General features: G+C 53.1%; 1 long non-coding RNA gene across 1 annotated transcript; it reads left to right on the forward strand.

The window, feature by feature from the left end:
• Positions 1-2,319: 2,319 nt before the first annotated feature.
• On the forward strand, positions 2,320-4,267 carry LOC141572477 (uncharacterized). The gene is made up of 3 exons (XR_012497828.1): positions 2,320-2,435; positions 2,709-2,950; positions 3,807-4,267. It is a non-coding gene; the product is annotated as an uncharacterized LOC141572477 (long non-coding RNA).
• The last annotated feature ends 23,372 nt before the right edge of the window (positions 4,268-27,639 follow it).

A 27,639-nucleotide genomic window follows, 5' to 3' on the forward strand; every position in this document is an offset into this window, starting at 1 on the left:
TCAGGCCTTTCTTAGTGATGACAATGATGCCTATCGCTGTCACCTTCATCCTCACCCACTGGGGACTTCCTATGTGCATGCCCAGCCTCATTTAATTGTCAAGACCACTCCATGAGGCAGTTACTAAAAATCCCCATTTAACAGATGAGGAAACTGAGACCCAGAGAAGCCAACGACTTGCCCTGGTCCATGTCCCTGCCCCCTCGCTCCTCCTGTTCTCTCCTCTACCCCTCCCTTTCTCCTTCCTCCTCTTCTCCTTCCCATTTCTCCCCTTCCCTCCTTTACTAGACCATTTTTATTGAGGGCCCACCACGCACAGGCATGGGCCAGGTGGTGGGAATTCCTACGATGACTGAGATACTTAGGTCTCTTCAACTAGTTACAAGCCTGTACGACAAGCAGGTGTGTCCCCAGGCAGACTTTGACACATTGGTGGTGGCCCCCTGGAGACTGTGGGTGGGACTGTGAGGCAGCCTCTGCCTGGGGGAAGTTGTGCTGCAGCGTATAGTGATGTCTGCCATGCAGGTAGGTGTAGGAAGTGGGCTGACTGTGCTGTCTACCTATAAACCCTAGACCAGCAGAGGCTCTAAAACACACACAGCAGTGCCGAGTGCCTGGCGTGGCCCTCCCAACCAATTCGGCGTTCTTTTCTCCATCTTCAGATGAGGAAGCAGAGTCCACCTAAGATCTCATAGCTCATCTGTGGCAGGGCCACGTTCTGAACCCAGGCTCCATGGGCCCCAGTTTCCCGTGGTGTCATGCTACTGCACCCTGTTCCCCTCTTGCTTTGGCTGCTAGGGAGCTCAGAGTGGAGCTTTAGGTTTGCTCTAAGGCGCCACATTATCCCGGGGTTTGGGGCATTTTGTCACCCCCTCTTCTGGGCTCTTTATCCTCCTTGCTGGGCCTCCTGAGGAGCAGGCCGGACATAAGTTATCGACTATAAATAAACCAAGACTTCCGCTCTGGCTCTCACTTTAGTTTCCTGGTGCATTTTTTTCAAGTCCTTAATCAGGGGGGGAAGACTCCTAACGGAAGATGACATCACCATCAGCTGGCCCTGGGGGGCAGGCCCCCAGCCCCGCAGGCCCGCGTGGGTCCTGAATGCCCCCATTATGAGGGGTTACCTCATTACACGAGTCACGATGCACAGTGGAATTCAAATGGCGTTTTGTGGTTTCTGCCCTTCGCAGCAGAGCACACAGGCAGCTGCGGTCACCGTCCTGCTTCCTCTGCTGCTGCTGCCCTGGCACCCCGCCAGCCCAGGGACCACCCCTTCCACCATGAGTCAGTTTCATTCTTAACTCTGACTCAGGCCCCTTTAAAGGGACAGCAGAGCCGATTTGTCTGGGCAGAGGGCGAGGCAGTGGGGGATTCTGCCTGGTCAGGAGAAGCTTGGGGGCATCTCTGGCAGGACCTCCGGAGCTGGGTGGGCAGCCCCTCTCTCCCATCCTGCCCCTCCCCCGGGACGGAGGGGCTTTCCTGCCTGCTCCCAGGGAGAGGGGCCTGTGATTCCCCACAAAGCTGACTGCCTGCAGGACGGGAACCCCCGGGCATTCGGCGACCTTGCTTTTTGCTGGCCACACGCCCTGCCCTGCCCAAGCTCTGATCCAGAAGTCCCGCAGAACTTTGCGAGCCACCCTCTTTGTCCTGCCTTATTCTGGTCACAGGGGTCTCCCGCAGTTCCTAGAACACCCTGCGCTGCCTCCCGGGCAGCCCCTCCTGCCGCCTGGAACGCACGTCCCCTGCTTTTTGCAGGGTTCTGTTAGGGCTCAGCTTCATGTCACCTGCTCCGAGGTTCTCCCTGTCAAAGCAGTTTGCTACCTCCTTTGCAGCACAAATAGCAACCCACAACTCGACTCAGTTTGCTTGCGTGTTAACTGGTTCCCCCACTGCAGCATGTCAGCCGTTTGAGGGCAAGGACCCTGTGTGTCTTGTTCACAGCAGAAGTCTTGGCACATAGTAGGTGCTCAACACAAATTTGCTGAATGAACAGTGAATGGGTGAAGGACCAGAAGTGTTCCTCCATAGCTGGCCCCTGTCAAGGGCCCCAGACAGGAAATGTAGGGTGGCCCTTTCCTGCCCAAATGGGGTATAAGGGGACAGAGGACCCCTAATATAGCAGACAAGACAAGGTTACTTGAGTCCAGGGACCTCCTGCAGGGGCCAGGTCTGCAATTCCAACTCTGGGGCAAATCTCAGTTTGAGGCTTTAATGTAACCCAAGAAGAATTGCTCTCTTTTTTCCTTCTGTCTGACTCACACTTAGATTTTGAAGTTCCCCTTTTTGTCAGCACTTCCCTCGAGGTTACAGAGTGGTCAGGCGAGGCTGGCAGGAAGCTGGGCTGTTTCATTCACAAAAACAGGACTTGCCTGGTTCCCGTGTCCTGCCTGCGTTTTCAGGCCCCCAGCCCTGTGGCCAGTTCATGGCGTTTGCAGGTTTGCAGGGGGCGGCAGGGGTGCTGGGGTGGGGATGATGAAGGGGCCCTAGTTTGTGATCTAAATGGCAGGTGTTCATCTCTCCCCCTCCCGCTTCCTGGCTCCCCCTCCCTGGGGGGCTGGGCAGGGATGGGAGCCTGAGACTGGCCACAGAGGCCTTGGTCCTTCCGGGGACTGGGTTTCATCCCAGGCAGCCAGGAGGCCAGGGTCCGGGTGGGGCAGCCGGCTTCTGACCTGACGGGCCCACTCCTCTTTGTGGTTCTCACCTTCCAGGATGGGATGGATCCAAGGATGAAGGAAGATGCAGGAGTAAGGAGAGAATGATGCCCATTAAGGAACAAACTCCTAAACCCAGCCACACGTCTCCTCTTGGGGCCATGTCTCAAATGTCTACAGGGGAACCTGGAGGGGCTCCTAGTGTTATGTATTCTTCACTCATTAGTTGGTCCTGGAGCCCCTGGGATGCCAGTGTCTTTGACGCGATTCCAGGGGGTACCTGGACAGACTGCTGAAGGGTGAGGAGACATCAGCCAGGGGAAGGGATGGAGGGGCAGTAAAGTGGGGGAGGGGTTCCAGGCAGAGGGACAGTCTGCTTAAGGGCTTGGAATCACAGAACGGCTGGTGAGCTGCAGGACCGGAGGGAGGGCCATCGGGGAAGCCGGGGAGGAGAGTGCCCAGGGGGTAGAGGCCCAGGACAAGGGAGGGCGGGAAGGAGGCGGGGGCCCAGCTGAGTCGAAAGCCAGGCCTGGCCTCTGGATGCCTTGGTGGGCCAGGTAGCTGAGGAGGGGCCGCCTGGGAAGGGGGGCCTGACAGGGGAGGCAAGGCAAGGACAGCCCTGACGGAGCAGTGGGCCACCCCAGGGGGTGGTAGCGACACCCCCAGGCCCAGTGGACAGGGACGGCCAAGACCATGAGCAACGGGAGATCTAAGACCCTGTAGCTTGGCCATTTTGGGAAGAGTGAAGGCAGGGTAAAAACAGAGTTTCGCCCCTGACCTTGAACCAAAGAGAAAGGACTATTGCGTGAGAGGCCACAGCCGGCCCTGCTCCTGTCACCCAGGCCTGGGCCCCCTTGTCTCTGGGGTGAGGCATCATCCCTGGGACTCTCCCGGGGGACATCTCAGCAGCTCCCTGTCTGTAGGCTCTAGTGGCTCTGGAACCCAGAAGAACAGGGCTCAGAGGTGACCCTGAGCAGCCATCAAGGTCTCCGCTGCAGCTGGCGGTGCAGGGTCCTCGTCTGCGCTCAGCCACGTTGGTCCCGACTGCGTTTGCAGGTCCCATCTTTCATCCATGGCCATTTGTTACCTGTGGAGACTGTTTCAATGAGGTTGTTTGTGTCTCACAGTTAATAACAGAGAATGACAATTTAACAGAGAAAAGAAAAGATGGTGGTTGACGCTCAGGAGTCCCCTGTAGGACAGAGATGGAGGCAGAAGGCGCTGGACGTCGCCATGGAACCTCAAGTCTGTGGCACCTTCTGGACCACTTGAGAGGATGCGGTTTCTCAACGGCAGGTGGGGCAGCCTGTTGGCCCTGCCACCCTCACCCGGGTGACCACAGCTTCCTGTCACGCACCCCAGGGCACTGCGCTGGGTTCTCCAACAGACGGTTTCATTTCGACCTCGTGCCACCAGCCCGGTGGGCATCGCCTCCCCTGCACAGTTGAGGAGGCTGAGGCTCTTGGAGGACAGTCTTGTCCAGGGTCACTGTTCATTGCCCTCCTGACCCCCCAGCCATGGCTGCTTGCTGGCATGAAATCCACTCATGGAAGTGAAGCACTTTGAAATGCAAAAGCTGTAAGGTATTATTATGATTATAAAAACAGTCAATTATGGGTTTATGAGGCTGAGCTGTCCATCTGGAATTCCCTCTTATCCAGCAATCTCAAAGTGCGGGGTTGGTCCAGAATTAATTAGGACCTGCAGCCAAGCCCACAGACTGTACCTAGAAGCACTGGGCGGGCAGGCTGGGGCCAGGCAGGAAGCTCAGGCGTTGCTCACACTCACTGCTGCCCCGGGGGCTGGAGCCCCAGGCCTGCCCTCCCAGAGGTTTCAAGCCCACTCCCCTGGAGCCAGGTGGCCGGAGAAGCGGGAACTAGGGAGCTTCTCCCTCCCAAATCAGAGGAGGAATGAAGATCAGCAGGAGCAGGAAGAAGACCAAGGGACCACAGTTGACAAGGTGAGAGGGGGGAAGAGGAGGTAGCAGTTTTTCCTGGTCTAGAGTTTTCCGGGTCCAGATCCTGTCTGTCCCTTGTGACTGTGAGCTCCCAAAGGTCCTGGGTCATGATCTGAGTCATGAAAGCTATTGGAATGGACAAGGTTTCATGGCTGGATGGGAGGAAGTGGGGGATGGAAGACTGGGGGGAAAGGGAAAGCTGCAGAACCAGCTACCTTGTCAAGGCTCATGAAGTTTGGTTCACTAAATTAAAAATTGAGGGACGGATGGATGGATGGATGGCCAGACTGGTATGTTGAAGATTAAATGGATTGACACCTGTGTGGATGGTCTAAGTGAGGATAGATGAGTGAGTGGGTAAATGTGTGGATGAATGAGTGTATGGATGAGAGTGTGGATGGATGGATGGATGGATGGATGGATGGATGGATGGATGGGTGGCTGGATGGGTGGCTGGATGATGGAAGGATGGATGACAGATGGATGGATGGATGGATTGATGGCTGGCTGGCTGGCTGGAGAATGGAGCATGAATGAACACAGGATGATGTGTGTATTTTCCAGATGCTGAGGTCATGGCCAGGCTGCAAGGAAGGGTTCACATTGAATGGGTAGGTGGACAGATGGATAGATGAATTTGAGGGTTGATAGATAGTGGAATAAGCATCTGAGTCCATCGCAAGGATGGGATGTTGGCAAAGTGAAATGATTCTGGCGGAGGCCTTGGTGGAGCCAGCACGTCCTCCTGGACAGAAGTTGGCTGCCTGGCACGATGCCCGTGACCTCCACCAACTGGTCTGCAGCCTGGGGAACTGATGAGCTAAGCTAGGACCAGGAGACTTGGGGCCTCTTCTCCATTCAGCTTTTTCAGCCCCTTGACCTCTGTTAATCATCTCCTCTCCTGCTCACAGAGTCTCTACTTCTTTCCTAGGCTCAGTCTAGGCACCTGCTATGTACCTTCTTTTCTCCAACTGTGTAGGCGTGAAGCCAGAGAGGTGGGGAAAGGGGAACTGGGTGGGTGAGTGCTGCCGTGGCCGCAGACAGCTGCTCAGCTGGCCCCTGGCAGGCTCCAGGCTGAGTCACCCTGAGTCACCACTGTCACTTCCTACCACACATTCCTTCATTCATGCAGAGTCTCATTCTTAGGGCCACCTTCCTGAAATCTCCTCGGGCAGTTGCCAAGCATGTGGCGAGCACTCTGCCTGCCCCGGCCAGATGGGTCAGGGGCTCAGTCCCTGGAACCCTGGCAGGGACAGCAGGTGGGATAGTGGAACCTCCCAGGAAGGGACGGACGCCCTCTGAGCCTGGGCTGGTCCAGGAGCTCGCTGACCCCTCACTGCACCAGGTGGCCCCTGGATGGGTGGTACAGGTCCCTACTGCTGTGGGGTCCCAGGTCTGCCACCTGGAGACTTGGGCACTTGGGAACACAGGTCCCTTCCCCAGCACACTGGAGTTCACTGGGCTGAGGAGAGGGAAGTCGCTCACCTGCCAAATTCACTCGTCCCCTGCACTCTACTCACTCACTCACTCACTCATTCATTCATTCATTCATTCATTCATTCATTCATTCATTCGTTCGTTCTGCCCATATTTCTCATATGCATTCAGTCTGCCCAACACTGTGCCAGCTCTGGGGGAACACTGATCCCACTCCTCACCCCCTCTCCATGGATCTTGCCCAAGGAGCAGGTGGCTGTCGCCAGAATGCCATCCTGGTTTAACAGCCTTGCAAACATCCCTCCCTCCGGGAACCCGTGTCCCAACAAGGCTACATTTGTTTTGTTTTTGAAATTTCACTAATTTTCTTGCGTCTTTACATTAATGATCCCTCTTTAAACGTCCAAGGGAGCTGTAGGGCATTTTTACTCCTAACTATTTTGTACGAGAGGTGGGATCCTTACTCACGGCTCCGACGACAGGCTGCACTCTGTTCGGACTCCCAAGGTTACAAAAGGAAATCCAGCTAATTATAGTTTGATAGAAATTACAGTCCTTATGATTCCTGATGACTTGGTGGGTTGGCGTGAGTCATTATGTTCTTTGATAAGACTGTCTTCGTCTTTTGCAGGAATCCATGAGGTACCTCATTGTGGGAGGGATTTCCTTTGTGTCTTCTCCCAGGAAAAGCCTGCCCATGTTACGCCCAGAAGGACCTGGATTATGGGGACATAGAGGTCAGAAGATTAAGTTCGTGAACTTCGCACCATGCACTTACACGATGGAAAGTTTGTGAACTTAATTGTCCGACTTCGTAGAAGCAGGAACAGAGGCCTGGGAGTTAGGAATCCCAGCTTTAGGTGCAACCAGTATCCTGCTGTGTGACCTTTCGCAGGCTCCTGGCCTCTCTGGACCCTCTCTGCTTCATCGGAAAGGAGGCAGTGTGGTTCAGTGGTGAAGAACAGAGGCTCTGGGCTCAGGCTGCCCCTTTCCAGCTGTGTGTCCTTTGGCAATCTCGCTGAGCCTCAGTTTCTTCATCTGGTAACAATAACTCCATTGCAGGGTGGTTTTAAGACTTAAATGAGCTAATGTATGTAAGCCGATCTAAGATATATAATCTATGTAAAGCAGCTGGCACGAAATGAGAGCTCAAATGGTACCAGCTGTTTCCGTATGAAAGTGGCCCATGTGTGAGGGGAGCGGCCAGGGCCGTGGGCAGAAGGCACTGGCGATTCCAGCAGTTCCAGGCGGAGACGGGGTCTGGAGTGGTAGAGCTGTGAGGGAAGCGAGGTCCCATCACACAGGTGAGGAAACTGCCACTCAGGGAGGCTCTGGGACCTGTTCACAGGCACAGGAGACCTGTGAGAGCTCTGGATGCCGGCATCCCCAGCACCGCACCTGGTGGCCTCTCCACATGGAACTCACTCAGAAGGAACGCACGCTCTCCCAAAATGGCATGTGCTGGCAGAACGCTGGGCACATGGCAACATGTTACCAAGGCCTCCTTGCCTCCAGTGTGGTCAGTGAACAGGGACCCTGATGGACATCTGGAGAGCCCCTGGGTTAGGAGGGCGGGGGGAGGAGCTGGGAGCACCTCGCATCTTGCTTAGGACCAAAGAAGGCCCCAAGTAGCCAGAGGGAGATCTACGGTGAGGCAGATTGGACAGGACCCCCCTCGTGCAGGGTCCAACCCAGGCCTGGTCTGGGTCACATGTATCTGTATCAGGTACAAAAGTAGGAGAGTTTAACTGCAATTGGTGACAGCCACTGTCTCTGTTCCCACTCTCTCTGCCACCTCTCCCCTGAGTTGGGTGGCACCAGCATGGCCTCAGACATATTTGGGGTTCGGTTACGAGAAAGTGCATTGGGGACCCATTTGGTTTGGCTTGACGAGATATATCGATGTCGTTTGTAGGTACGTCTGCATGTAGTAGCGTCGTTGACAGCTATGCTGGTGTAGGAAGGGCTCCCCGGGGGCCCTGCCACTCGGTGCTGCAGTTTCGTTTGCGGGCTCAGAACAGGTGTGTGGGGAGCAGGGGAGGAGGAAGAGGGCTGGAGACTGGGCAGCCTGGAGTCGGGGTGCCCCCCGTTGATGGAGGGACAGGCTTCCCACAGATGTTAGTCAGGGTGGAAGCTCTCCATTCAGGAATCCACCCAGTAACACAGGCAGAGGATATGGAGGCCCTGAGAGGGAAGGGGACTCGCCTGGAGCCACAGATCCAGGTCCTGGGAGGCCTGTCGGGAGCTCCGTTCTCCCCTGCTCCCCTCACACGGTAGCTAGGGACTGGGGTCACCCCACGACTTCTCAATTGACAAACACGTCAAAATGAAAACCACTGAGTAGCGGTTTATGAGCCCCTCTCCATAAACCACCCGTGTGCTTGTCTCCAGAATGTTCTTCCTGCATTGCCTAGGAGTGTCGGCAGTATTGCAGGGTGCCACTTCCCTTTGCTGCCAGGAAGTTAGCTGCAGGGTGCAGAGGTCACAGCAGCAGCCCATAGAATTAGAATGTGGTGCTTCAGAAACCAGTGGACACCCAGCTCCCTCAGAGCCGGGCCCCTTGGCAAAGGGCTGTGTCTCCCAGGCGGTGCTGGGTCCCAGCGGTTCATCTCACTCCAAGACCCAGGGGACACTAGGTCCTGCCCAGCCAGGCCCAGCAGGGAGTGGGACTGGACAGGGGCTAGGCAGGAGTAAGTATCTTCCTGCAGTTTCTCCCATCGGGACCATATGACCCCCAACCCCGCCTTGGCCCAAATCGTCCACACCCCCAGGCCCAGCTTGGAGGCCACCGGTGCCCTTCTCCTCCATCGGGCCCCCCAAACCCCTGTGCCTGGGTCTTAGTAACTGTTATTGTCCCCGCATAATCATGTTACTTTAATCAGTTACCAGCCAAACTCCTCTCACCCCCTGAGCACGTATAACCTGTGCCAGGCGCGCTCGGAAGCCTTCTACGTGTTCTGGCCTGTGCTGGGCCCATTGCATCCAGAAGCTGACCACTTCTTACCACGGCCCTTTCCCCTCTGGCCCCAGCTGCCCTGGCTTTCTGCACAGACCCTCCATGGCCCCGTGATACCTCCTTTGGCCCCTAGGGCAGCGATCTTGTTAAAATCTGAGCCTTTTCATGTCGCCCTCTTCCTCTGGTTGCCCCCAGTGGCTCCACCTCAGAGAAAATGGGCAGAACCTTCACCAAACCTACAAGGCACACATCTCCCTGCCCTGCCTCTTCCTGTCTCTTCTCTGACCCCATGCCCCCTCATTCCTTGACTCTAGCCACAATGGCCTCCCTGCTTGTTCCTCCTACCCCAGGGCCTTTGCACTTGCTGTGCCCTCTGTCTGGGACACTTTTTCCCAGACCCCCACATGGTTTGCTCCTTCCTCTCTTTCAGGTCTTTGCTCAAATGAAGGCCTGCTCAGTCAGCCTCCCTGACCCCCCTGTTTACAGTCACCCCTGAGACTATAGCACTCAGCATGATCTGACATGCTGAACAGTTTATGTAGTTAGGCCTCTCTCTACCAGGAGGTCAGCAGTTTGGCAGTAGGGCTTTGGCTGTTTTGCTCACTGTTTTATCTCCCACACCTACAACCACGTTTGGCATATAATAGGTGCTCATAAATATTTGTTACATGGATGAGAGAACACCCTACCGGACACATTGTATCGTAACCTGTTTATATCTGGAGAAGTTGCACGTTGTGGAGATAGATAATCAGCCTGAGGTCCGCCCACCCCATTCTTGTGTGGATTTGGACCTGGCTCTGTCTGACTGTGAGACCCAGCTTTCAACCCAGGCCCCCAATGCCTCCCACGCACACAGGGTGCCCCGCCTGGTGAGGAGTGGAGACCTCCAGATGGCACCCAGGATACAAGCTGCTCCAGGGGCGCCCAGTTGAGGGTGGAGGGGGGGTGCATCCCAGAGCAGAAGCACCTGGACTGAGCTGTGAGGAGGTGACAGGGAGAGAGATTTGGCTTAGCTGGTGGTGGGGAGTGGTAAGAACATTTTTAAAGGGTGTCATGCAGGGTGTCATGCAGGGTATGTGGTCCCGCTCCCCACATAAGAACACAGGACATGGTGAGGCCAAAAAGGAACACCCACGGAGCCATAGATAGGGGAGTCACACCACTATAGTCTCGTTGGCGGCTGGGTTGGAGACACAGGAAGCAGGAGCCACACGATCCGCAACCTGCCGTCCACTTCTCTCTGCCAACCATCCCCACTTGCTAGTGGCAATCTGCTGTGCTAACTGCAATCTGCTCTTGCTAGCTCAGCCTACCATCTTCTTGCTAGCCCCCATTTTCTGCTAGCGTAGCCATGGCAGTTATATTAGTGGCCAATGGCTCACTGGTTACAGCTGATGGCCAACTAGCCACAGCTGATGGCCATCCAATCACAGGTGATGGCCATTTACTACCTGAGCCAGCAGCTTTCCACATGAGGCCGAGAGCCTGGAAACTGCACTCCTGGCTCTGTCCCCACAAAGGGGGAAGAGCATGTGCAAAAGACAGCAAACAGGAAGAACAGGACAGGTTTGGCAATTGCCCCATTGGGCCTGATTGGGGGTCACATGGAGGTGGGCAGTGGTGGGGACCCCGGGATAGCGCCTGAGGATGACCGAGGGGCAGTAAGGTGCACAGCCGAAGGCCTCAGCCCTCGGGAGCAGCCTGAAGCCCATCTGGAGGCCAGTGGGAGCAGGAGGTGACATTGGCAGGGCCTTGTTTGAGAGATTTCTCCTGTGACAGGTACAGGGTTCGTCAGGTGAGGCGGCAACCTGAGGGAGACACCAGTGAGGGCGGAAGGTTTGAGCACAGAGGAGAGAGAATCAGGGGGGCTCGGTCGAGGAGTCATTGTGACCCCAGGTTGTGGCTGGGAGACTGGATGCAGGAGGAGAAGCTGGGGGAAGGGAGGTGACAAGGGGGTTCAGTTAGGGGTGTGCTGTGGCTTTGCTGTGTACAGGTCTCTCGAGGGTGAGAGAGAGCCTTGGGCTGCGTGACTAGCAGCTCTGGGCTCAGCGGGAGGTCTTGGACAGAGAAAGATGTGAGTGGCTCATATGTAGTGGGTGACTTCAGCGTGGAAGGGATGTGGTCCCTCCACAAGGGTCCGTCCATCGAGAGCGGGCAGGTGCTTCAGCCGCAGGCCCACTGGCTGCCCTCAGGCCCTTCCAGCGACAGCGCCTGCGGTTCACCGCTGGTGCCCGGCTCGCTTGGACCTGCTCTGATACAGGAGGCCAGCCAGGGCTGGGAACGTCCTAAGGGTCCTTTGTCTGCTACCTCCCATTTCTCAGTGTTAGTGACCAAGGCAGATTGGCTACGATTGTGCAGCAATAAAAAAAAAAAAAAAAAAAAAATTGTATAGATTTTGGGTTTTTGCCAATGATTCCAGAGAGAACAGCTGAAAGTGTTCATATTTTCAAAGGAACATTCCTGTTTGGGCTTCGTCTACCCTGGGCCCTCCTGGAAAACCGCAGGGAGGGCTGGAGAGAGTCTCGGGCTCGGGTGAGGGGTAATGGGGACCTGGGTTCTTGTCCAGCTCTCGGTGTGACCCTGGGATGAAAACACGGACAGTAACTGCCGGGGCTCTCATAGCTGTGCTTTCTCCTCTGAGTTCCAGCTCTCTCTCTCTCTCAGCCATTTACTCAGTGTCCCCATTGGTGCTCAGGGCACCCTCAACGCAACACACCCCAAACCAAACTGCTGATCCCCCCACCAGTGCCAACCTGTCCTCCACGGTGCTCCCTATTGCAGGGAATGGAGCCAAGCCTTACAAGTGGCCGTCACCCTGATGTCTCCTTCCAAAGCCTATCCAGGGGTCATGTCCGTTGTATCTCTTGGATCAGCTCTCAGATTCTTCCACTTCTTACCAGCATTTCAATGTCCTTCCATGAATCTCAAATCCATCTCATTCTCTGTCCTCCAACCATCATCCTCTATTCTACTCTGCGATCATGGCCTCATTCGCGGGGAGATAAGCAGAGATAGGCCTGTAGTTCCTGTGCCCCAGGAATCCCCGTCCAGTGGGAATTCAGCATAAATACGTGTCACGCATTGGGAGGTCTGAAGCGCTGACGAGGGTGTGGGGTCCAGCCCGCTCTCTGCTGTGACCTTCACGCTCATGACCTGCCTCGCGTCTTGCAACAACCGAGTGTTACCGCTCCCATTCCCCAGCGGGGATGCAGAGTCCATGACGTTAGGTGGCTTTCCCAGGTACATGTACCTCCAGGACTGGAACCCAAGTCTGTGTGATTCCAAGCCCACAGCCGCCTCCACAGGGACGACCAGGGATCAATACTGACACTTGCTAAGCCTTCCTCCGTGTTGTGCCCTGTTTCACGCCCTGAGGGTTAAGTCCCATAAACCTCAGGATGACCCAATGATGTTGACGCCATTATGGTTTCCCTCTTATTATGGATCTAGAAACTGAGTCACAAAAAAGGCATGCCACTGTCCCAGGGCCTCATTGCCCTGCTAGTAAGCGTCCACGCTGAGAGGGAAGCGCCTAACATTTACTGAGCACCTACTACGTGCTGGCCCACCTCACACCGTTACTCTGCAAGGTGAATATTCTTAATCGCAATTTATGAATGAGGAAATGAGACTCAGGAGACAAAAGCTTACTTGCTCCAGGTCACCTAGTAGGGGTGGGAAATGGGGTGGGACGCCCCATTCACTGTCCTGGGAAGCCAGAGTCCCCACTGGAGATGCCCAGAGCAGTGGGAGCCCCTCCAGGGGGAGCGGTCTCTCACTTCAGCGCCCTCCTTACTTCTCCCTCCTTCCCGCCTGGGGAGAATTAAGTGGTGAACGTTTTCAAAGTCGACTGTCAAAAGAAAATGGTTGTAGGAAGGAAACATGCAATTAGGAACTTCAGAGTAATTTCCATCGTGTGGTTTGAGCTCCACTGTAAACACTCAGGATGGAGAGGACGAGGCTGTTCCCCTGCTTGGGGCTCCTGCCAGCTCTTCTGGGCCCCGGGACTGGGTGGGCCCAGGCGGGGGCCCCAGCAGGGAGGCCGGTGGGCGGCCAGCCTCGGACCAAGGCTCTGGGGGCTGTGGGAAGCTCTCATTCCCAACAGCGGTTTCTTCCAGCAGAATGTGCCGGCATTACGGAAAGGAAATATTAACGTTATAATTATAATTCTGTGTATTTAATTAAGTTATTAAACAGGCCCGGCCTGAGGCAGAGAGAGAAAAAAAAACCCTTAGTTTCATTCTAATTGTTTCTCCCAGGATGTAATTAGAGCCTTTTAGAAGGAATCAGAGCCAGAGAAGGCGGCAGGCTCTGCCGGGCCTGGGCCTGGGCCTGGGTCTGGGGCCTGGGGTCTGGGGCCTGGGGCCTGGGGCCTGGGGCCTGGGGCCTGGGGTCTGGGTCTGGGTCTCAGGTCTGAGCCTGGGGTCTGGGCCTGAGGTCTGGGCCAGGTGAGTTGGCAGGGCTGACACCAGTCAGAGGAGGCTGTGCTCTGAGAAAATAGGTGCCATGAGGGCAGGGATTCAGGCCTGTTGGTATCCTCATGCCTGACACATAGTAGGTACTCAAGAAATCGCCATGGAATGAGTGCCTAGCAGGTGTGAGCAGCTGAGGGGCTGGGGAGCGACTGTTCCATCTGTCCTGGACAGTCTCAGCAGAGGGTTGCTCCAGAAAAGATGCAGCAGCTTCTTGCGAGGTTCAGGGCTGCACTCGGCCAGAACACACTGCTCTGGCCTCCTGGGCCAACACCGGTGCCCATCCTGGCTGTGGGTGACCATCCTCTGTTGCCTGTTATATGTACTGACCTTCACCTCTTCCTTCAGTCTCTGCTCTGGTCCCTGGTATCTGATGACGAGCAAGAACAGTGTCACCCCTGGGAGGGGGCCACGTTCCGCCCTGTTGCAGCTCCAGACCCCTGTGTCTCCTAAAGGGGCAGGTTTTCTTAAGGTACTGCAGCATCAGGTCTCAGAGGGTTCAGACAACAAAAGCTCCTCCCCCCAGGCCCCCCATGCCAGGCCCCTGGCAGAGCCTCTGCTGAGGGGGAACCCAGGGAGGGTGCAGGCCCCAAGCAGGCCCCAGATCCGGTTCCGTGCTCCCCCAGCGACAGCTGCCCCCAGGCTCCGTGCAGAACCTCCCGTCGGACGGGAAGTGTCTCGTTCCAGCTGGCACAGTCTTATCGAACAGTCAGGCTTTGTAAGTGAGGACAGCTGCGGTGACGAGGCCTGGCTCTGCGCTGGGGGTGGGGGCCGGCTGGGGGGCTGGATTTGGGAAGCTGAGGAGGGGGAGGCCAAAGGCAGCAGCGTCTCCCAAGTGGGTGGGCGAGCAGGGATCAGAAAGATTTGGTTCAGGCAGAGCCTCCGGAAAGCTGAGCCCCTCAAGTGGGCGCCAGGGCGTGAGGCCTGATGGGGGGGCGGGGGGGGTGACCGTAAAGGGAAGAGGAATGTGTGTGGAGAAGGTGGGAGGGGCTGGGCCTACCCTCCAGGACCTCCTGCTCTCCCCCTGCTTACAAAAGAGCCATCCTTCCATGGGTGACACTGAAGAAGCCATGAAGTAACCATTCTGGAGGGCTTGGCGGATGTAGGGACCCTTCTTATACAACCACCCACCCACCCACCCCTCTACACTTCCACTTTATCTACCCATCTACCCATCCATCCATCCATCCATCCATCCATCTGTCTGTCATCCACCCACCCATCCACCCACCCAGTCATCTACCCACGCAATCATCCACCCACCCATCTACCCCTCTACCCTTCCACTTATCCATCCTCCCACCCACTCATCCACCCATCTATCTGTCTACCCTTCACTTATCCATCCATTCATCCATCCATCCATCCAACCATCTGCCATCCACCCCCCCCACCCACTCACTCATCCACCCATTCACCTACCCATCTACCCTTCCCTTTATCCACCCAGCTAGCTATTCACCCATCCATCCTGATTGCCAGGTGTTAGGTCTGAGCCACTGGGGAAATGATGAGCCATTTGCAGAGCTCAGGATGACGCTGGAAGAAAGCGGTTGGAAGACCAGATGGGCACACGCCTCAGTCTAAATGCACAGGCTCTGACCTCAGAGATCTGGGTTGGAATCCTAGTCCTACCACTTCTACTTACCCGTGTGTTAGTCACTGAACTTCTCTAAGTCTCAGTGTCCTCCTCTGGGAAATGGGTTTATCTCTTCATGAGGCTGTTATGGCGGCTCCTGTAACATGCTCAGCACAGTGCCTGCCCAGCTAAGGGCTCAGATAAAGACCACTATTAACCGTTGCCTGTCCACTGCATGGGGAGCTCCCCATGCTCACCTTAGCGGCCCTGCTGCAGTTCCTTTTCCCATTAGGCCCTGGGAACTGGGTTGCCAAGAGAAGCTCCTGACAGCTGCCCCTCTCTCTACTCCCCTCCCATGGTTCTGGAGCCTAGGAGTACGGGACGTCCATCGGGGGTCCCTGCTGGTTCCAGAATCCAGTAAGATCACAGAGCATATTTTGCAAGGGTAGGAGGGAGCAGGAGAACTCATCTGCCTGGAACCCTGCAAGGAACCCTGGTGGTTTCCTCAAAGCAGCCCTAATTGGCAGAGAAGCATCCCCACACCCCTCTCTGCTCCACAAGGAGCTTGTCATTAGTAGCTGGGTATCAAATGAGGCAAAAATGGGTGAGGCTATGGTTGGGGGCAGAATCCTCCCTACTGAATTTCAGACCCATATCCCCAACTGTGTATGTTAATCTTTCTACCTTTTCGGTTCTAGAATTTCCATTTGGTTCTTTATTTGTCTGCCTAGATTCCTTATCTGTTCCCTTACTAAGACTATAATTTCCATTACTTCTTCAAGCATATTTTTCTTTCATTTTTGGAAGATAGTTATAAGAGCTGCTTTGAAAGATTTGTTTGCTAAATCTATTATCTGGGCCATCTCAGGATTGATTTCTATTGCCCATTGTTTTTCTTTCTTGACAGTGAATCATATTTTCCTGTTTCTTTGTGTATATTAGACAATATGGATGATAATGTAGGAATTCTGGATTCAGGTATCTTTCTCTGAAAAAAGTTGATTTTTGTTCTCTCAGGCAGTTCAGTTACTGACTGATAACTTGAATGTTTGTGATCGTGGCTTTCTTCTTTGTGATGGCAGATGAGTGAAAAGCCAGCATGTCTCCCAAACTTCTCTAACTTGGGGAGAAACAAGCACTGAGCTGCAAATTCAGCTTTGTTATCAAAGGTCTACAGTCGTCTTTACTCTAAGATGTGGTCTTTATTACTAAGACAAGGCTTTTGAGGTGTCACAGCTAGATACCTGGTGTTCATGAAGTCTCTTCACTCTGGCAAGAACCCAAGTCCCCTGGCACTGCTTGACACCCAGCATCTTTGTTCCACTCTCAAATCTTTAGGAGTTGAGACAACCTATTATGTCTCAGATGGTTTTACCAACACCCAGGGAACCTCACACGAACTTCTTCCCCTCCTCTATGCACCTTCCTGGTCTCTTGCTTCCAGCCCTGTAGATTCTAGCTGCTTCAGAAATCCCAACTCTCATCTCTGTCCCCTCGGTTCAATGGTATCACTGAGTTCTACCTGGAAGCCCGCTCGCTCACTGCACCACGCTCAGGGAAGTGTCCCCAAGCACAGATCCAGGGAGATCACAGCGCTTGTCTTATGTTTTCTCCTTTCTTGGGGATCACAGTCTTGCCCTGCCTATGATACAGTGTTGAAAGTGGTGGCTTCATATATTCTGCCCAGTTTTACGATTGTTTGTGACAGATGGTTTGATCCAGTGACAGTTACTGTGCCATGACCAGAAACGAGAGCTCATTGTCTTTACCCCAAACCTTCCTCTCCTATGTTCTCCACCTGCAGACCTGCGACAATCTGCCCATCTCTCCAAAGCAGAATCCTGCAGGGTCTTCTCTGGCGCCACCCTCTCCGTCACTTCCTGTGGGGGATCCATCAGCAAAGTCAGCTCCTTTGACATTTGTTGGCGCTCTTGGATCTGTCAAAATTTCCGTTTCCACTCCCACTGCCCGAGTTAGGCCACCATGTGTTCTCACCGTGCCCCTCTGACAGCCAGCTCGCTGGCCTTGCAGCCTCCAGTCTGGCTCTTTTCCTCCCGGCAGCCTGGGAGCCCTACTCGATCCATACATCTGGCCTTGCACTGCCTCCCAGAAAACCCTGCTGTTGTTGTGTTGATTGGCAGCTCTTGAGACCTGTCCCCACCATCTCCAAGCCGCCTCTTATGGCCCGTTCCCCACGTTCCTGCTCACGGCCCTGTTTGCAGCTCCCAGATGACATCATCACCTCTTTTCTCAGAGCCCTCACTGGGTGGGTCACTGGATGCTGACCTCTGGGACTTTTGCTGAACTACCCTTCAGCTCTTGCTCAAGTCACCTTCCCGGAGGGACATTCCCTGGTCTTCCAAGCCTGAATTACAGGCGTTTTCTTCGGGCAAACACAGTGTCTGCATTTTATCCCTCAGAGCAGGCTCTGAACTCCTCAGAAGCAGGCTCCCCAGAGCCTGGCCACACGACGTGCTCCATCACTTTTTGGTGAAGGAGTCAATGCCCTAGGCTGCTGAGGGACCAGTAGGGGGAGGTGTTCATGCATGGTGCTGCTGGCGGTGCAGCCTGGGGACTTCCTGACAGAGATGCAAGCCCTGGAGACCGAGGCATGTTTCCACACGTTGGTCACCACTGGCGATGATTCTGGGGCTTCTGGCCCCTGATGGTCTCCCACAGGGAGAGAGACAGAGCTCCTTGCAGGAACAGTGAACACTCCCAAGGATGAGGGGGTGCTGCAGATGGTGCCCAGATGGTGTGTCCAGGGCCACCTGTTTCTTGAGGACCCCTGGACCCGCTGGAAGACCTGAGATTGGCTGGTGTCCTGCTCCTCCCACCTGCTTCACACAGGCTGCTCCCTTTGGCCACTTCCCTTCCCGATGAGCCCCCATGTGTGGTAGGAAAACTCCAAAAGGCACCTCTACTTCCTGTGACGGTTCAACCTCTGGCCTCAGCCACATTCCAGGATTCCCCAAACCAAGGGACATTTTCTCCCTCTCACCACACACCTCCCTGTCCCAGGAAAGCCCACGTTCCTGAACCAGACCCTCATCCAGGGAAATCACTGGATGCCAGAGCAGGGCTGCCTGCCCTTGGCCTGGCGTGCCCTCCTTTCCTGGGGCCGAGTCTCCACAGGCATTGCTGCCCAGGACGCCCCTGTCCCATCTCCCCAAAGGGCTTTCTAGGTCACTGTGGTCTGGTCTCTCTTCTCTGACACCAACACAAGTAAGTCTGGCTCAGCAGCAATGAGGATGCTTCAGGGGATGGGGAAGGCCATAGGGAAAAAGAAACACAAGTGGAACAGAGTCGAGCAGTAGTGAGAGACAGAGGGCATGAGCGAGTGAAGGTGAAGGAAAGAGAGAGTGAGCTGATTGGCTGACCTGGGGGGTCCGCGCAGTCAGGGCAGGAGCCTCAAGGGAAGACTAAAAGAGCCCCAACAACATGCGTCTTTGCTGAGCAGGGTCCCAAGGATCCCTGCATCATAGCAGATGCTGCGGGTCCACAGGGCCAGACACCCTGTGCCAGACACTGTCCTTTGCCCCTGCAGGCCCACTCTCCACCCTGCTGTCTGTCCCAGGGGCTGAGCCCCACGGATACTGTGCCTGGGCTCCATGCCATGTGGCTTCCTGTTGGGTCTGGTCCTGGTAAGCCCTGGCTACAGGTTAGAGGGGAGGAGAGGAGGTCACAGCCTGTCCCCTTGGGGGTCACCTTGGGCAGACTGTGTCCCTGGATTGAAGGTCACATTTTCCCCTTAGGCAGTCTTCACTACAGGAGTCTCTCTCTTCAGGGTCTGGCCATGGTGCCTTTCCCTATCCCTTCAGCCTAAGTAAGGGTGGCAATGGCTCTGGGGTGTGGTGTACGGCCCCCCTTCATGATTTCCCTACCCTCTGCTGTTTTCCCAACTTGTGTCATCTTTTTCCTTGTGGAACCCTGGCTGACACATACCCCTATCCCGTGGCGGCTCAAGAGGGTACTTGGTACCCCAGAGAGGCCTCTTGCCATGCCACTGCTCCCACAGCTGGCTCTGATGGAGTACTCCTTTGGCAGCACCCAGGAACACCCAGCCATTCCCCCAGAAAGCTGGGCGAGAGCCAGAGCGATCCCATTCAGAACGGGGCTCCCAGGCCCTTGAACAAGTGGCAGAGCCAAAAGGCCAGCCTGGTGACAGCATGGCAGCAGCATGGGGCGATGGCATCCATGGACTCTAGAGTCACTGAGGTTTGGGTTCAAGTTTTGCATCTTCCTGCTTCTCACTGTGCAACCTTGGGGTATACTGTGTCATCTCTCTGAACCCCAGTTCCATCCCAAACCCCGTAAAGGAGTCAACAGAAGGCACAAGGCATAGCACCAAGCACTGACCCTGCTTCCAGTGGCCCCAACAGTGTTTATTAAGAGGCATGTTTCCAGTTTCCCCAGCCTGTTTTCTGGGTGAATCGCTACTGAGTCAGTTAGTAGGTTCCCAAAGTAGAAACCTTGTCAGATCCCAAAGAATGTCAGCCCCAGTGACTCACAAGTACTTCTCCCCAGGACGATCACAGGCCTTTGGGGTCAGTTCAGCCATGTCCTAGAGGCATCGCAAAGCTGTGAGTGGAATGCTGGGTTCCGGCCACAGAAGAGCTGGGCCCGGGCCCCGCTGCCAAGGAAGGAGCTCCCACTAGGAAAATCCAATTCAGTCAGCTTCTCCTTTTCGGCTTAGGTTCACAGTTCTTCTGCTATGAACTAGGCTCTCTGTTGCTAAGATGGTGGTAGTGATGTTTTTGTTGTTGTGATGGCGATGGTGGTGATGGTGGTGGTGGTGGTGGTGATGGTGGTGATGGTGGTGATGGTGGTGGCGGTGGTGACGGGTTGTTGCTAATGGTGATAGTGCTGATGGGATATTGACATTGACAGTAGGTGGTGTTGACACCTCACAGCCTGAGCCCAGGACGGAGCAGATTTGAACTCAGAGAACCTGACTGCTAGTCTCAATTCTGCTACTTACTGCCTGGTGAGCTGGAGGGATTTACCCAGTCTCTGAACCTCAGTTTCCTCATTAATAAAGGGAGAATGATACTGTATCCCTTTCTGGACTGTTTGCAGATCCGGGTGGCCAAGGCCTGTGAATGTTCACGATTAAGTGGAAATCTTGAAAGTTGTAAAGCTATAAAGCTCTGAGCCTGTGCCAGCTGTGCCGACAAATACTAGCATCTGTAGAATGCAGCTGCAGTGGATCGTGGGTTCTGTGATTTTTTTTCCTGTGGAGCAGGACTCCCCTCCTTCTTCAGGCAGCAGCACCCCCTTTCCCGTTCTCTCCCCATCAGTGTGGTTTGGAGGGGGTTGGCCATCCTAGAACTCATGTCCTCTGGTCACAGGGGTGCACATGTGGCGCAGGCTGGGGCAACCCTAGAGCTTTTCCAGCAGGGGGCGCTGTCATTTGGCTCAGGACTCACATTGCTGCCTGGGGTGGCCAGGCGTCATTTCTCCTAGCTCACAAAGGGTATCTGACTGCAATGGAAAACGTAAGGATAACGTGCTAAGCAGAGATGAGAATAACTGAACGAAGAAGATAAGGAGAAAGGGGAAGAGGAAGAGAACGTGAGGATAGCAAAGAAAGCCCCAGAGACATTGTTTAAGCCCCTGGATCCAGCTGTACCTGAAGACAGCTGATCAACTCCCAAAGCTCCAAGTTACACATGCCAAATAACAAGCTCAGGGAGTTCGAGTTGGGTGCCTGTATTTTGCAAACCAAGTGTCCTTCCCGATACCTCTAACCTCCTCAGTCTCCTAGAATTCCCAGAATCTTTCCAAGAAAGCAAAATTTATGACAGGGCTGACTTCCAAGTTTGAGGACAAAAGATTCTTGTCGTGCCAGACCCAAATCTGGCTCCTTTGCCCCCTGTTTCCAGGAGACAGATTGGGACTGACCCAGCTCCCTGATATCAGGAGACAGAGTTCGAGATCTGCTGCTGCCACCATGTCTCTAAGGAGACCCTTTATAGAGAAACGTTCTTATCAACCATAAATCACCACGACTGCTTTCTCTGGTTATATAAACAATCACATCCCAACAATCTGAACAGTATAGGAAAGCACAACAAAAATGTAAAAATCACCTGACAGCCACTCCTGCCTCCAGAGATAAGCCCGGGAAACCTGCCGTCCTCTGTTCCAGTCTCCCAGGTGTAACGGTCCATTTTCTGTCAGTGGAATGACTACTCCCTATTGTGGAACTTTGTCTAGGCGCTAACATATCGTGGAATCTTCTGGACACTGCACACACCTCCCCACTCTGTTGGAGTGGGAAATTGCTCAGCCGTAGCACGTGGGCGTGACTGTTCAATGATGCATATTTAGGTTGTTGCCAATCTTTCACTACTTAAAAAGTTACTTTAGTATATGTCCAGATGTCCCATGTGTCCGATAATTTCAGTGGGTGCATTTCCTAGAAAGGGAATTATTGAGTCAAAGATTATTAATATTGTAAAGCTATGTGAGCATTCTGCTCAAGGATTCCCAGTGGCGTTGAGAATCCTGTGGAGGAAGATGCTGAGCTCCACATCAATGACAGTGCTGGGTTGTTTTCACCCCATTTTTTGAGGTGGGAGAGGAAAGTTGGTGAGAAGTTCCCACTTCTAGGAGCAGTGGTTTCCTAGGTGCTCAGTATAGACTGTTGTCTTCTTTGGGAAGAACAGGTGGCCAGAAGGGGCAGAGGAGGTGGCATCCTGGGTGGTGGCCCTGTTAGACTTTCCTGGTTGGTTTTTATCACTGGCCCCCTACCCCCCATTCCGGGAAGCCCCCTCTGCCTAGGCAGACCGGGACAGTTCGTCACCTACTTCTAGCTTCTGGGACCGACCTCCTGAATCCCAACAGCACTGCTGGGACACTCTGTGCCTGTCTCTGGGACAGCAGGTCCCGCTGGTGGTGCCTCCCACACTGGCTTCTGGGAAGGCATGTGCTGGGAAGTGGCCAGGCCAAATGCCCAGGCAGGCTTGGCACACAGACTGGCCATGCATTCTCTGAATCCAAGAGCCCGGGGGACGCTGTGCCTGTTCCCATGCAGAGGTGCCTTGCTTTAGTCCAGCTGGTGAAAGTTCTAATGCTGGACGCTCACAGGTTGTCACCTCTTCCCCATTCCCATTCAGCACAGGGGAGGAAACTGAGGTACAGAGTAGGGAAGTGACTTGGCCCAAGTCACACAGCTCTGAGTGGCCAATCAGGGACTGGAATCCAGATCTCTACTCCAAATGAGCCAAGGACCTGGATACGAGGTGTACTGCTTTGATAAAACACTAATCTGCCTTCTGTCACCAGCGTGTTTGCATTGCCTACAATTTTATATAAATAGCATCACGGAGGTGTACTCTTATTTTGCTGGGATTCTTTTGCCCTGCATAATTATTTTGAGATTCATCGACGTTGTTGCTTGTATCAATAGTTCATCCCTTTTATTTTTGTGTGGATATTCTATGGTTTGCTTTTAGTGGTTCATCTGCTGTTGGATTGTTTCACATTTGGAGCTGTTGCCAATAAAACTGCTCTGAACATTTGCGTACACGGTTTCGTATGAACATACACTTTCATTTCTCTTAGGTGATGCCTGGGCATGAAGTGATGGAGTGATATGGAAGGTGAATGTTTAATGTTTGAAGAAATGGCCATTTTGCGTTCGCACGAGCAATGCATGAGAGTTCCAGGATCTCCACAATCCTAATATAATCCTTGCCAACATGCGGCATTGTGAGTCTTTCAAATTTGAGACATCCTGAGAGATGCTGCATGATGTCGTGTTGTGGTTTGGACTTCTGTTTCCCCAGCAACAAGTGATACGGAGCATCATTTCGGATGCTTGTGTGTCACCCCTGTATCTTCTGTAATGACACGTCTGTTCAAATCTTTCGCCCATTTTTATTGGGCTGTTTACATTCTTATGATTGGCTTTGTATGTTCTGGATACAAGTCGATTTGTGTATTCTGGATGCCAGTCTTTTATCAGATGTGATTTGCACATATCTTCTCCCAGTCTGGACTTGAATTTTCAGTCTCTCAATAGTGTATTTCAAAGAGCAGAGATTCTTCATTTTGATGAAACCTGTCATCAATTTTTTTAGTGAAACATGCCTTTGGAGTTTGGAACGTGCATCTCAAAAATCTTGACCTAATCCAAGGCCACAAAGATTTTCTCCTTTGTTTCTTCTAGAAGTTTTATAGTTTTAAGATTTGCTTTTAGATCTGCGATCCATTTGGCGTTCTTTGTTACACATGGTGTAATGTGTCAATCGAAGTTCTTTTGTTCCGCATATAAATATTTAGTGTTTCAGAAGCGTTGGTTGAAAAGCCTGCCCCTTTTCTACTGAACACAGTTTTCATATAATGTTCTTGTCTCCTAATCCTATTGTCTTTGTCATTTTGGGGTCAGTGTGATGGATCGATTTTTCTCCTCATTTGGGGTTGTGTTTTCCTGCTGATTTGCATGCTGATAATTTTGGATTGGATGGCTGACATCGCACATTTTACTTTGGTGGGTGCTATATAGTCTTCTATTTAAAAAAAGGATACTTGAGCTTTGCTCTTGGATGCAGTTAAGTTTCCTGGGGACCTTCTGATCCTTTTTGGCCTTGCTTTTTTGTCAGGTGACACTAGAGCAGCGTGTTGTCTGGAGTTAGTTTTACCCCACCACTGAGGCAAAATCTCCCCCAGGATTTTAACTGATGGCCTGCAAATCATGAGATCCTCCTTGTGGCTGCTGGAGTCAGGCACAATTTCCAGCCCTGTGTGCTCAGGACACCGTTCTCTTGCATGCTTTTGGGTGGTTCTTTCCCCATCCTCACATGGGTCACTGAAAGCATGCAGCCATTCCCTGTTAAGTGAGCCTTTGCCTTGGACAAGTGTGGTTGCCCAGAAATGGGAGTGGCCTGCCCTCCACTTCCATTCCTGCATTAGCCCAACAGACAGGCAGCCATCGTGGACAGGTGGGCAGGTTGTGCACTGCACAGTCCTGGTGGGTGCTATGTACTGAGAATGGCACCAGCCTTAAAGAGGCAGAACTAGGAAACAAAGAGAAAGAAAACCCAGTTTCTGGCCTTATGGTTTGAGCTTCTGGATCAAGCTGTGCCTGAGGCCATGAAGCCCCTGTGTTTTTAAACCCACTTTGAGCTGGGAGTTCTGTTCCTTGTCATGAAAAGCCTCCTCCATGACACACTGAACGATGAATGTGAAGGATCGAGGAGAAAGAGGAGTCAGAGCTGCAGCCCAGGGTCCAGCCCGGGCATGAGGATGGTGAGAAGCCCGTGAGGAGGAGGGGGTCAGGTTGGGGGTGGATGGTGCTTACAGTTTACAAAGGGTCTTCCCACCCCAGATCATCCTTCTTCTTTAAGTCACTGACCTCATCAAATGGGGTTTGTGGTTATGAAAAGGTCTTGCAAGGTGTAAAGCTCTGTACAAGAGTCTGGTGTGTGTGTGTGTGTGTGTGTGTGTGTGTGTGTGTGTGTGTGTTGATTGGGCGATGTGAGGGATGGCATTTTTGCTCCCACCCACTGCATCCCCTTCCCATACAAGAATGAGATGACCCCACAGGGGACACTTGTGAGTTGGTAGTGTCCCCTGCGGAGAGGGCCTGGGCCTGGATTCCCCGTAGCTCTGCTGGGCTTGGCCATGTGCTTACTTGGGCCAATGGAATGCGAGAGGAAGCCCTTGAGAGCAGAAACATTACGTGGCTGTTGAGCGTTGCCATGAAAGTCACGTGTCCCAACGGGGACCATGCCTTCAGCTTGGGCCTGGCATGAAGAATGTGGGGTAGACTGTGGCTGCCACGGAAAGTGTGTGAGACACAAACCTGCACTGCTATAGGCCTTTGAGATGTGGGGCGAGCTTGTTGTCACACAGAGCTGCCAGGGGCTTTCACGGCTGCGTCGCCATTAGTGTGATGTTCACCCCTCTGCCTGCACCCAGGAATCTAGCTCTAGATAAGCCCTGGACAAGCCCGTGGATAGAACCTAAGGATTTGGGCAGAGAAGGAAGACAAGACACCAATGCCTTGGGCTTAAAAATACATCAGCTTTATGAAACAATAATTTATATACAATAAAATCCACCAATGCAAGTGCACAATTCAATGAATCAAGATGTGTACACAGTTGGGCCGTCACCACCTTTATCAAGATATAGGACATTTCCAGAAAGTTCCTTCCTGACACGTTGCAATCGATCAGCCCTTCCCCATCTACAGGTAACAACTGACCTGCTTCCTGTGGCTACAGTTTATGAGGTCTGACAATTAAGTTCGTGAACTTGTTGCAACGATGTTGCTAACCTTTTTTGATATCAAAGGGATTATTCATTATGCATTTGTACCAACTGGACAAACAGTTAACCAAGTTTACTATTTGGAAGTGCTGAAAAGGCTGCATGAAAAAGTTAGACGACCTGAACTTTTCGCCAACAATTCATGGCTCTTGCATCACGACAATGCACCAGCTCTCACAGCACTGTCTGTGAGGGAGTTTTTAGCCGGTAAACAAGTAACTGTATTGGAACACCCTCCCTACTCACCTGATCTGGCCCCCAATGACTTCTTTCTTTACCTGAAGATAAAGGAAATATTGAAAGGAAGACATTTTGGTGACATTCAGGACATCAAGGGTAATACAATGACAGCTCTGATGGCCATTCCAGAAAAAGAGTTCCAAAACTGCTTTGAAGGGTGGACTAGGCGCTGGCGTTGGTGCATATCTTCCCAAGGGGAGTCCTTTGAAGGTGACTGTAGTAATATTCAGCAGTGAGGTACGTAGCACTTTTTCTAGGATGAGTTTGTGACCTTAATTGTCAGACCTCCTAGATTTGCCTGGTGTGGAATGCCACACCGATGGAACCATGTACCCCCATGCTCTTCTGGGTCTGCCCCTTTTGCTTAGCATGACAGTAGCGAGATTGCATGAACCTGTGTGTGTCTATACTTTGTCCCTTTTATTGCACACACACGCTGGCTTGCTTATCCACGCAGCTGTTATGACCTGTGGGCATGTTCTGGTTCCTGCGTCTGTAGAATCTTGTGTCTGAGTCTTTTTGTGGGTGAATCTTATCCTTTCTCTGGGACATATGTCACAGTATATTTAAATTTCTAAGACACTGCCAAATTACTCCAAAGTGGAAGCTCCATGTCACCTGCTCCCATCAACGTATGCGAATTCCTTGCCGACACCTGGAGTGCCCACCTTTAACAGGAGGTGCTGTCCTGGGAATGCACGGTGTTCCACTGTGACTGTAATTAGCATCCCCGTGACTACTAACAATGAGAAGCAGCGTTTCATGGGTTCCTTGGCCGGTTAGGTCGCTCCTTTTGGGGAGTGTGAGCTCATATCCTTTGCCTATATTTTACTGGGTTGTACATCTTGATTGAGTTGTAAGAGTCCTTGACATGTTCTGAACAAAATTCCTTGGGCAGAGATGTGCGTTACGAGTATTCTCTCTCAGTCTGTGATTGGCCTTCTCAGTTTTCTTTACCATGGTTTTTGAAGTACAGAATATTTGAGTTTCGGTGAAGTCAATGTATCACAATTTTTACTTTTGTGGTTAATGCTCTTTGTGTCGTTGTGATGTTTTCATTGGCCCATTGGTCGTCTTGTGGTTCATTCTTATTGGCTGCTTTCTTCTAGGCTACGGGTCATATTTTCCTGTTTTGGCGTGTGTGTGTGTGTGTGTGTGTGTGTGTGTGTGTGTGTGTGTACGTACGTACCTCATGAAGGTGTGCTGTGGAGACACCCTATTCTCTTTTCTCCCTCTGGAGAGTGTTGATTTTCGTTCTAGTGGGTAGCTCCATTTCTCTCTTTGCCCTGAACTGGTATGTACTTGACTTCATAATTTGTTAGTGGATTTGGGAGAGTTCTAGACGTGCCCAAGCCCCCTGACTCGGGGAGATTCACCTCCCACACTGTCCCCAGCGATCCACCAGGGCTTGTGTTAAGCTGGTTATGGGGAGTCTAATGTGGGCCTTGTGTTTGGATGCCATCCTTATGCCGAGGCATCTCTTGTTGGTAGCCCGCTGGATGCCCAGGGGTCAGTGAGGCTTTGCACCCTGCCTGGACCGTGTCCCCTGGACTGTGTCCCCAGAGGTTGACTGCTCAACCTCTGTAATCACACTCCATCCCCAACTCTGTAGCCCCTCGCTGGTGACCTGCTCACAGCTTCCAGAAACACCTATGCCCTGAACTCTGCTCTCTGCCTCCTTGGTTCAGTGGGACCACCACGCGCTCCGAGGACCCCAGCTTGCTGAGCCATGGCCGGAATTGTCCCAGCAGATCTGTCCTTCCCCTCCCAAGCCTCCCTTCACTCAAGATCATGGTCACGTACCACTGCTGTACAGCTCCTGTCAAGAAATACCTCATACCTGTTGTCCAGGTGTATGGTTGTCTGTGGGGGATGGGTCAGTCTAGCTCCGGGTATGTCAACAGAGCTGGAAGAAGACGTTGCTTAGAGCTTTTTAATAGACGTGCGAGGTCCCATCCAGAACTATGAGCCAAAGACAGACACCCCCCAAATGGGTAAGCTGCTCCTCTCTGCCAGGTACAAGAGTAAGGGGCTGGGACATCAGGCAAGATCGTGGGCCCCCA

Source organism: Rhinolophus sinicus, linkage group LG06 (assembly GCF_036562045.2).
Source record: "Rhinolophus sinicus isolate RSC01 linkage group LG06, ASM3656204v1, whole genome shotgun sequence".
Lineage (NCBI taxonomy): Eukaryota > Metazoa > Chordata > Mammalia > Chiroptera > Rhinolophidae > Rhinolophus > Rhinolophus sinicus.